We start from the raw sequence: 11574 nt of genomic DNA on the forward strand, positions 1-11574 counted from the left end.
TATTAACACAGCCGTTCACAAAGGTTCATTTGGAAGGGATATAAATACCAAACTAATTTCGCTTTTATTTAAAAAAAAAGGTAACGACACCACCGGATGTTCTCACTATCGCCCCCTATCTTTCATAAACACAGATATTAAACCATTTTCTAAAACGGTCGTCCAATCTCAAAAACGTACTTACCCAAATTGGTACATCCAGACCAAAGCGGGTTTGTTAAAAAAATTATTATGATACCCTCTGTCTATTACATATCTTACATGCTTCATCAGAAACCAAAAAGGTCCTACGGCAGTTCTATTTCTCGACTCAGAAAAAACTGGAATGGTCATACTGTATCTTTGGTTGGTTTTGGAACATGTGTGACATGGCTCCAATTTCAATAATATGATTAAAATACTATATGTCAATCCCTCAGTCATAGTAATAAAACAGGCAATACCTGCTCTGTTCCATTCAGAATAACTAGAAGTAGCAGGCAAGGTGATCCCATCTCACCTCTGTTATTTTTTTTTTATTATTGTCTATGGAGCCCCCTGCCCAGGCAATTTGACAACCAATACCTCTCAATTCTACAGATCGAGTCATTTCATTATACACTAACTATATATTACTTAATCTAGACAATTCCTCCCAAACGGTTTGAAGATCATAGCAGAATTCTTCTCTCTCAACTTCCCCCCCAAAACATTTTTTTTAAATCGAACCAAATCTACCCTACTGCCTCTCAAGACCCCGATGGAGGATTCCATCCATTTATGGAATCCCAATTGTTTCCTATTTTAAATATTGAGGAATAGATACATTACCTTTTTTAGATAAAACCATCGTCAGAAACTTTAACAAAATGCACAAATCAATTCAATCCGACCTCAGTAGATAGACTAATATCCAAGTGGCTTTAACCGGCATAATATCTATTGTCAAAATGAATATATTGCCACGGCTGAATTTCTGTAGTTCAATGCTTCCCTTGTCTCCCACTTCGTGCTATTGAGGAAAAATCCATAGTGTGGTTTCTAAATGTATATGGTAAGGTAAGCGTTCCCGGATAAAATGAACAAACGTACAAAAGAGAAAGACATAGGAGGACTAACTGTACCAAACGTTAAATTGTATTTCCAGGCACTAGCATTGCACTAGCGTTTAGACATGATTCTTCCACCACCTTGCTGAGTATAGAGAGACATATGGTGTCTCCTATTGCCCTGGAAGAGGTGGTCTCCACTGATATCCCTTAAACAATGTAAGCTATGCTTTGGTTCTATTATTACTCACTCATCTCTATTTGGCGTAAAATTGAAAGACAAAGTAATTGGGAATGAAAATGACATGTCCATACGCTAATATTTCACAATAATGCCTTGGGATCTGAAGGGCGGTCTTTTGCATCTTTTGCATCCCCCCAATGGTCCAATTGTGGAATCCGTATCCTTGCCGATATCATGGACAGTAATGGTTTGAGAAAAGATTTGAAAGTCACATACACATTAACCAGGCAACTCCATTTTTCTATATTTACACCTATGCTAGCCTATGGAGTCCTTTGGGAAACCCAACTACCGAAACATCCAATTATGGGATTTATTACTAAATGATCTGGACTCCCAAAAGGACTGATCGCTAAGAATATAAAAACAACTTTTGGAAAGCTCATATTCTGAGCTAGCCAATAAAAAAGTATGGTCCACAGATCTAAGTGAACAACACTTTATAACTGAAACAGAATATGGAAAAATATGACCTTGGCATCCCGTAATCCAACCCATTGACTTATACATTCAGTTTGACGATGAAATTGTCCCCAACTCCCAACTGTTCACTATGTCCCTTAAATCAGGTAGGCACATTCCTTCATATGATGTAGGAGTGCCCTGCAGTTAAATGGTTCTGGGACCAAGTTACACAATTCATTTCAAAGTGCATGAAGTTAAATATTCAATGCTTTGCATCTACTATGTTACTTAACAATGAATGCTCCTTGAATCTCTCAATAAATCAGAGACGATTAACTGCAGTGCATGAGGTGTCACTACAGACACGTGTTAGATCCCAGGCTGTGTCACAGCCAGCCGTGACTGGGAAACCCAGGAGGCGGCGCACAATTGGCCCAGCGTTGTCCGGGTTAGGGGAGCGTTTGGCCGGTTGGGATTTCCTTATCCCATCGCGCTCTAGCGACTCCTTGTGGCGGGCCGGGCGCCTGCAAGCAGACTTCGGTCGCCAGCTGGAAGGTGTTTCCTCCAACCCATTGGTGCCGCTGGCTTCCGGGTTAAGCGAGCAGTGTGTCAAGAAGCACTGCGGCTTGGCAGGGCCGTATTTCGGAGGACCGCCTCTCCCGAGTCCGTATGGGAGCTGAAGCAATGGGACAAGACTGTAACTACCAATTGGATATCACAAAATTGGGGAGAAAAAGGGGTAAAAGTATCAACAAAAATAAATAATGAGAAAAGCCTTCTTGAACATGTGAACTTTCATGTGCCTTAATAACAAACTTGTAAATACGAATAAAATTGTTAAATTAAAAAGCCTAATTGGTTTAGCCACGGAAAAAGACAGGAACCTTACCGCTAGCCATGATTGGCTGAGATAATGAGTGGGCTGGACATGCCGAGAGATGAGTTCGGATTGGTCTGCCATGTAGCATGCTTCTGTCTATAACATGAGCAGCTCAGTATGTGCAGGTCATCCTTTCTAGCACTGCTTTTTTTAAAGACATCACGAATAACTGTGATAATATTGCTAATGCTCTCCACTTACTGGAGGACCGATATCTGAAATCAGAAGAATGCCCAGTGGAAGCAGAGTATTATAGCTAAGGAGATGGAGAAATTCAGCCGTTTTGATTGCAAATATATGCCGACGGAGTCGAAAAGAGAACACACAAAGGCTGTTGCATAAAACACCTGTCTGCGGATTACATCTTCAAACTAAGGGCAACCACGGCATCCGTGACAGAGAGGGAAAAGCGTTCATCCATGTATACGGGTAAGAGAGTTTAGCTAGCTACATTTTCAGATATTATACGTTTCAAATTTTGTCAGAAAGTCATTTTCATTGCAAGTTAGCTAACGTTACGTGTATGATCTTATTCATAGTAATATTATTCTTATCTCAGAGCCATTTGCATTGCTAGTTATAGCCTAAGTTGGTTAGCTTTAGCTACCTGTAGATTCATGCAGTGTAGTAACATTATGAGTTGTGATTATGGTTCATTGTTTAGCTAGCTAGCTACATGTCTAAAGAAAAGACTATGTAAGTAACCATTTCACTGACAGACTATTCATACCAATAACACTGACAGACTATTCACACCAGAAAACATCAAAGACATGAAGCAGCAGCTTGTGTCACATTGGACAAGTACACACGGTGAATCTGTCCAATAATAATTGTCAATTCATGGATAATGTGGTGAAACGTTAAAAAGGAAAGTTAGAAACCATAACTAAGTTAGCGTGTAAAGGCCAGGCTGATTCACAGTGATGTATCATAGATATGCTCTGTCAGTCATTGTTTGCCTGACGACTCACACTAAATTAGTCATGTCTATGATACATCACCGTGAATCAGCCTGCTCTGCCAGTCGTTGTTTGCCTGACAAGTCACACTAAATTCTTCCGCTGCTGTCGTGCGCTACATACTTTGGTCTGAGACTACAATCATTGAAAGTCGTTTCGGTGATGTCGTTTATGGTGAAAACAAAGTCATCGGCGATTGGATGATCTCTAACCAACAGTATCAAACCACAGTATCAAAGCCAATTACTTCACCCACGTGTGTTCTGGCGCTGGCCCAACCCATCGGTTTCTGGGACCAATCAGACGAACCAAATGTGTTCGAATTCTAGAAGGGTCGGGGAGTGAGACAAATCCAGACTCAGTGTGGAGAAGAAAAAAAACTTGCATCCGTGGGCGTGTTCTTACGTAGCAATGAGTCTGGGTAGCCAGACCAAGTGGTTGTACCCTGGCCTTGCACTTGAGAGTCCAAGCAGTGTTTCTGAAATCTGGGATGCCAGGTCTGCTTCAGACCTGGGTTCAAATACTTCACCTGTAAAAAAACTGTAATATCTTATGTTTCACCGAGTCGTGGCTGGATAAAATACAGCCGGCGGGGTTTACACTGCGTCGGCAAGATAGAACAGCTGCCTCCGGTAAGACAAAGGGTGGCGGTCTGTGTATATTTGTAAACAACAGCTGGTGCACGAAATCGAATATTAAGGAAGTCTCAAGGTTTTGCTCGCATGAGATAGAGTATCTCATGACAAGCTGTAGTCCACACTATTTACCAAGAGAGTTTATTTATATTTGTCGTAGCTGTCTATTTACCACTGCACTCAATTATTATTATTATTTTTCTCCTTTATTTAACTAGGCAAGTCAGTTAAGAACAAATTCTTATTTTCAATGACGGCCTAGGAACAGTGGGTTAACTACCTTGTTCAGGGGCAGAACGACAGATTTGTACCTTGTCAGCTCGGGGATTTGATCTTGCAACCTTTCTGTTACTAGTCCAACGCTCTAACCACTAGGCTACCTGCCGCCCGTAGAAGGCAACCTGCCGCTCTAAGGCCACAAGCAAACAGGAAAACACACATCCAGAGGCGGCGCTCCTAGTGGCCGGGGACTTTAATGCAGGGAAACCTACATCCGTTTTACCTCATTTCTACCAGCATGTTAAATGTGCAACCAGATCACCTTAACTTCACACACAGAGACACGTACAAAGCTATCCCTCGCCCTCCATTTGGCAAATCTGACCATAATTCTAGGTAGAGTTAAGCACCATTGACTTGGTCAATAAAGAAGTGGTCAGATGAAGCAGATGCTAAGCCACAGAACTGTTTTGCAAGCACAGACTGGAATATGTTCCAGGATTTTTCAGATGGCATTGACACCACATCAGTCACTGGCTTCATCAGTAAGTGTGTCAATGACGTCGTCCCCACTGTGACCGTACGTACATACCCCAACCAGAAGCCATGGATTACAGGCAACATCCGCACTGAGCTAAAGGGTAGAGCTGCCGCTTTCAAGGAGCGGGACTCTAACCCGGACGCTTATAAGAAATCCCGCTACGCCCTCAGACAAATCATCAATCAGGCAAAGCATCAATACAGGACTAAGATTGAATCGTACTACACCGGCTCCCACGCTCGTCCGACGCTCGTCATATATGGCAGGGCTTGCAAATTATTAGAGACTACAAAGAGAAGCACAGCCGCGAGCTGCCCAGTGACACGAGCCTACCAGACGAGCTAAATTACTTCTATGCTTGCTTCGATGCAAGCAACAGTGAAGCATGCATGAGAGCATCAGCTGTTCTGGAAGACTGTATGATCATGCCCTCCGCAGCCGATGTGAGTAAGACCTAAAAACAGGTCAACATTCACAAGGCCGCAGGGCTTAGAGCATGCGCTGACCAACCGGCAAGTGTCTTCACTGACATTTTCAACCTGTCCCTGACCGAGTCTGTAATACCAAAATGTTTCAAGCAGACCACCATAGTCCCTGTGTCCATGAACACTAAGGTAACCTGCCTAAATGACTACCGACACATCTGTAGCCATGAAGTGCATCGAAAGGCTGGTCACGGCTCACATCAACATGTGTTGTATTCGGCGTATGTGACAAATACAAATTTATTTGATTTGCTCGATTGAGCTTGCCTGTCAGTTTGGTGCAAATAGAATGGTCCCAAAACTGCAAACCCCTGCCCATCTGACACTCCAGGCAGAATTCAAATCGTACTTGAACTCAGGTCTTGTCTGCTTTAATGTTCTCCATATCTCACCTTCCCTGTCATGCAGTGAAATACCACCCTGATAGAGAAAAAGGTATGACAGAAAATGAGCAACAGTAAAAAAAAATGTATTTTCCGCTTTATTGGCACACTTGCCAGCATAGTGAATGTTTACAGATCCTTCATAAGTGCTACCACACTTTAACAGTAATTCCTCAGTTTCACTCCCCTTGTTTCCATTCCTTGAATGTTTATTTCTGGGGCCCCCTTTCCTTCTTGTCTTGAGGTGCCATAGAGGAGGAGTGTGTCTGCATGCGTGTGTTTCACATGTTTTCCATTTAACATTTTTCCCATTAGACCTTAAACTTCACTGCGACAAAGCGGTTATGTTTATAAAGGGGGGGGGGGGTCTGTCTTATTTAATTTAAACCTGTCGTCTGGTGCCAATAACAATGCACAGTATTCACAGAACAGACCCAGAGAGGATACTGTATACCTTGCCATATACAGCTCTGGGGAAGCAGTCCTAGTACATCTATCTACCTTCCAGGTTCCAGCAGCTGGATACAGCTCAGCAGTGAGACTATAGGGCTCCATAGGAGGGGACTCTATTAAAACCCCTCTCCTAGGAGGGGACTCTATTAAAAACCCCTAGAATCTATTAAAACCCCTCTCCTAGGAGGGGACTCTATTAAAACCCCTCTCCTGGGGGGGACTCTGTTAAAACCCCTCTCCTAGGGGGGGACTCTGTTTAAAACCCCTCTCCTAGGGGGGGACTCTGTTAAAACCCCTCTCCTAGGGGGGACTCTGTTAAAACCCCTCTCCTAGGAGGGGACTCTGTTAAAACCCCTCTCCTAGGGGGGGACTCTTTAAAACCCCTCTCCTAGGAGGGGACTCTGTTAAAACCCCTCTCCTAGGAGGGGACTCTGTTAAAACCCCTCTCCTAGGAGGGGACTCTGTTAAAACCCCTCTCCTAGGAGGGGACTCTGTTAAAACCCCTCTCCTAGGAGGGGACTCTATTAAAACCCCTCTCCTAGGAGGGGACTCTGTTAAAACCCCTCTCCTAGGAGGGGACTCTGTTAAAACCCCTCTCCTAGGAGGGGACTCTATTAAAAACCCCTCTCCTAGGAGGAGACTCTATTAAAACCCCTCTCCATAGGAGGGGACTCTGTTAAAAACCCCTCTCCTAGGAGGGGACTCTATTAAAACCCCTAGACTATATTAAAACCCCTCTCCTAGGAGGGGACTCTGTTAAAACCCTTCTCCTAGGAGGGGACTCTATTAAAACCCCTCTCCTAGGAGGGGACTCTGTTAAAACCCCTCTCCTAGGGGGGGACTCTATTAAAACCCCTAGACTCTATTAAAACCCCTCTCCTAGGAGGGGACTCTATTAAAACCCCTAGACTCTATTAAAACCCCTCTCCTAGGAGGGGACTCTGTTAAAACCCCTCTCCTAGGAGGGGACTCTGTTAAAACCCCTCTCCTAGGAGGGGACTCTATTAAAACCCCTCTACTCTGTGGAAACACATACTGTTAAACTTAAGGAGACTTGAGCCAGTGTTTATTGTAGTCATTGGTATTTTGTTTCCTCCTCTCTACTGCAAATTTCCTGTTATGGAAGTGACCTGCCTGACAATACCCTCGCTGTCCTCCCATTCGCTGCCTGACAATACCCTCGCTGTCCTCCCATTCGCTGCCTGACAATGCCCTCGCTGCCCTCCCATTCGCTGCCTGACAATACCCTCGCTGCCCTCCCATTCGCTGCCTGACAATACCCTCGCTGCCCTCCCATTCGCTGCCTGACAATACCCTCGCTGTCCTCCCATTCGCTGCCTGACAATACCCTCACTGCCCTCCCATTCGCTGCCTGACAATACCCTCGCTGCCCTCCCATTCGCTGCCTGACAATACCCTCACTGCCCTCCCATTCGCTGCCTGACAATACCCTCACTGCCCTCCCATTCGCTGCCTGACAATACCCTCGCTGTCCTCCCATTCGCTGCCTGACAATACCCTCGCTGTCCTCCCATTCGCTGCCTGACAATACCCTCGCTGTCCTCCCATTCGCTGCCTGACAATACCCTCGCTGCCCTCCCATTCGCTGCCTGACAATACCCTCGCTGTCCTCCCATTCGCTGCCTGACAATACCCTCGCTGTCCTCCCATTCGCTGCCTGGGGAATGAATACAGTGACAGTCCCAAATAGCAGCCTATTACCCCATAGGACTCTCCTCAAAAGTTTCATTTAACCTTTATTTAACTAGGCAAGTCAGTTAAGAACAAATTCTTATTTACAATGATGGCCTACCGGGGAACAGTGGGTTAACTGCCTTGTTCAGGGGGCAGAACGACAGATTTTGTACCTTGTCAACTCGGGGGATTCGATCTTGCAACCTCTCGGTTACTAGCCCAACACTCTAACCACTAGGCTACCTGCCGCCCCTCCACTCTAACCACTAGGCTACCCTGCCACCCCTCCACTCTAACCACTAGGCTACCTGCCGCCCCTCCACTCTAACCACTAGGCTACCTACCCCCCCTACACTCTAACCACTAGGCTACCCTGCCGCCCCTCCACTCTAACCACTAGGCTACCCTGCCGCCCCTACACTCTAACCACTAGGCTACCCTGCCGCCCCTCCACTCTAACCACTAGGCTACCCTGCCACGCCTCCACTCTAACCACTAGGCTACCCTGCCGCCCCTCCACTCTAACCACTAGGCTACCCTGCCTCCCCTCCACTCTAACCACTAGGCTACCCTGCCACCCCTTCACTCTAACCACTAGGCTACCTGCCGCCCCTCCACTCTAACCACTAGACTACCCTGCCACCCCTCCACTCTAACCACTAGGCTACCTGCCGCCCCTCCACTCTAACCACTAGGCTACCTGCCGCCCCTCCACTCTAACCACTAGGCTACCCTGCCTCCCCTCCACTCTAACCACTAGGCTACCCTGCCTCCCCTCCACTCTAACCACTAGGCTACCTGCCGCCCCTCCACTCTAACCACTAGGCTACACTGCCGCCCCTCCACTCTAACCACTAGGCTACCCTGCCGCCCCTTCACTCTAACCACTAGGTTACCTGCCGCCCCTCCACTCTAACCACTAGGCTACCTGCCGCCCCTCCACTCTAACCACTAGGCTACCTGCCGCCCCTCCACTCTAACCACTAGGCTACCTGCCGCCCCTCCACTCTAACCACTAGGCTACCTGCCGCCCCTCCACTCTAACCACTAGGCTACCTGCCGCCCTCCACTCTAACCACTAGGCTACCCTGCCTCCCCTCCACTCTAACCACTAGGCTACCCTGCCGCCCCTCCACTCTAACCACTAGGCTACCTGCCGCCCCTCCACTCTAACCACTAGGCTACCTGCCCCCCTACACTCTAACCACTAGGCTACCTGCCGCCCCTCCACTCTAACCACTAGGCTACCTGCCGCCCCTCCACTCTAACCACTAGGCTACCTGCCGCCCCTCCACTCTAACCACTAGGCTACCCTGCCTCCCCTCCACTCTAACCACTAGGCTACCTGCCGCCCCTACACTCTAACCACTAGGCTACCTGCCGCCCCTCCACTCTAACCACTAGGCTACCTGCCGCCCCTCCACTCTAACCACTAGGCTACCTGCCGCCCCTCCACTCTAACCACTAGGCTACCTGCCGCCCCTCCACTCTAACCACTAGGCTACCTGCCGCCCCTCCACTCTAACCACTAGGCTACCTGCCGCCCCTCCACTCTAACCACTAGGCTACCTGCCGCCCCTCCACTCTAACCACTAGGCTACCCTGCCGCCCCTCCACTCTAACCACTAGGCTACCTGCCGCCCCTCCACTCTAACCACTAGGCTACCTGCCGCCCCTCCACTCTAACCACTAGGCTACCTGCCGCCCCTCCACTCTAACCACTAGGCTACCTGCCGCCCCTCCACTCTAACCACTAGGCTACCTGCCGCCCCTCCACTCTAACCACTAGGCTACCTGCCGCCCCTCCACTCTAACCACTAGGCTACCCTGCCGCCCCTCCACTCTAACCACTAGGCTACCTGCCGCCCCTCCACTCTAACCACTAGGCTACCCTGCCGCCCCTCCACTCTAACCACTAGGCTACCTGCCTCCCCTCCACTCTAACCACTAGCCTACCCTGCCGCCCCTCCACTCTAACCACTAGGCTACCTGCCGCCCCTCCACTCTAACCACTAGGCTACCCTGCCGCCCCTCCACTCTAACCACTAGGCTACCTGCCGCCCCTCCACTCTAACCACTAGGCTACCCTGCCGCCCCTCCACTCTAACCACTAGACTACCCTGCCGCCCCTCCACTCTAACCACTAGGCTACCTGCCGTCTCTCCACTCTAACCACTAGGCTACCCTGCCGCCCCTCCACTCTAACCACTAGGCTACCTGCCGCCCCTCCACTCTAACCACTAGGCTACCCTGCCACCCCTCCACTCTAACCACTAGGCTACCTGCCGCCCCTCCACTCTAACCACTAGGCTACCCTGCCGCCCCTCCACTCTAACCACTAGACTACCCTGCCGCCCCTCCACTCTAACCACCTGCTAGACCAGAAGTATTATTATTTAATTATTTTTATTTATTTTTTTATTTGTTATTTTTCTCCCCAATATCGTGATTCCGATCTTGTCTCATCGCGGCGACTCCCTCAACGGACTGAGGAGATGCGAAGGGTCAAGACATGCGTTCGGAACTCCAGGCTGCAGCGACGCCACAACACAGCGACGCAGTGTCTTAGACCGCTCGGCTAATTAATTATTCTAAAGGAAATAAATACTAACTTCATCACTTTCTAAAAACTGTGAGATCCTTCCAATTCTAATCTCATAAATCCATTTTGTAAGGATAATAACGTGCCATTTCTAATAAGATAATGTCCCGTTACTCAGACCAGAGCTGGGAACCGACCAGATTTGAAAAACAGCTTGTAAAAGTAGATACTAAATAAATCAGTTATTGCTGGAGCTATTACTAAAAGGTGCCACAGCCATTCCCAACACCACACACACACACACACACACACACACACACACTTTACCAAGACCACCACAGACTCCCATTCCACTCAACTAAATACTTGTGGTTATCAGCCAGAACTCCAGAGTTTCACAGTAAAAGTGATTAAGCTTTTTGAGCATTGTAATGCTGCATATTTTTCTGTGCTAGCAGCAGCAGAGAGCACCACCAGACTAGCAGCAGCAGAGAGCACCACCAGACTAGCAGCAGCAGAGAGCACCACCAGACTAGCAGCAGCAGAGAGCACCACCAGACTAGCAGCAGCAGCAGCAGAGAGCACCACCAGACTAGCAGCAGCAGCAGCAGAGAGCACCACCAGACTAGCAGCAGCAGCAACAGAGAGCACCACCAGACTAGCAGCAACAGAGAGCACCACCAGACTAGCAGCAGCAGCAGCAGAGAGCACCACCAGACTAGCAGCAGCAGCAACAGAGAGCACCACCAGACTAGCAGCAGCAGAGAGCACCACCAGACTAGCAGCAGCAGAGAGCACCACCAGACTAGCAGCAGCAGCAGAGAGCACCACCAGACTAGCAGCAGAGAGCACCACCAGACTAGCAGCAGCAGAGAGCACCACCAGACTAGCAGTAGCAGCAGCAGAGAGCACCACCAGACTAGCAGCAGCAGCAGCAGAGAGCACCACCAGACTAGCAGCAGCAGCAGAGAGCACCACCAGACTAGCAGCAACAGCAACAGAGAGCACCACCAGACTAGCAGCAGCAGCAGCAGAGAGCACCACCAGACTAGCAGCAACAGAGAGCACCACCAGACTAGCAGCAGCAGCAGCAGAGAGCACC

At 48.3% G+C, this 11574-nt stretch overlaps 1 protein-coding gene across 1 annotated transcript in view; it reads right to left on the reverse strand.

The window, feature by feature from the left end:
• The window catches only part of cenpp (centromere protein P), a 185194-nt gene that overhangs the window by 107934 nt on the left and 65686 nt on the right, over window positions 1-11574 (reverse strand). The gene's annotated exons all lie outside the window — the stretch shown is intronic.

This window comes from Salmo salar, chromosome ssa22 (genome assembly GCF_905237065.1).
Source record: "Salmo salar chromosome ssa22, Ssal_v3.1, whole genome shotgun sequence".
Classification (NCBI taxonomy): Eukaryota; Metazoa; Chordata; class Actinopteri; order Salmoniformes; family Salmonidae; genus Salmo; species Salmo salar.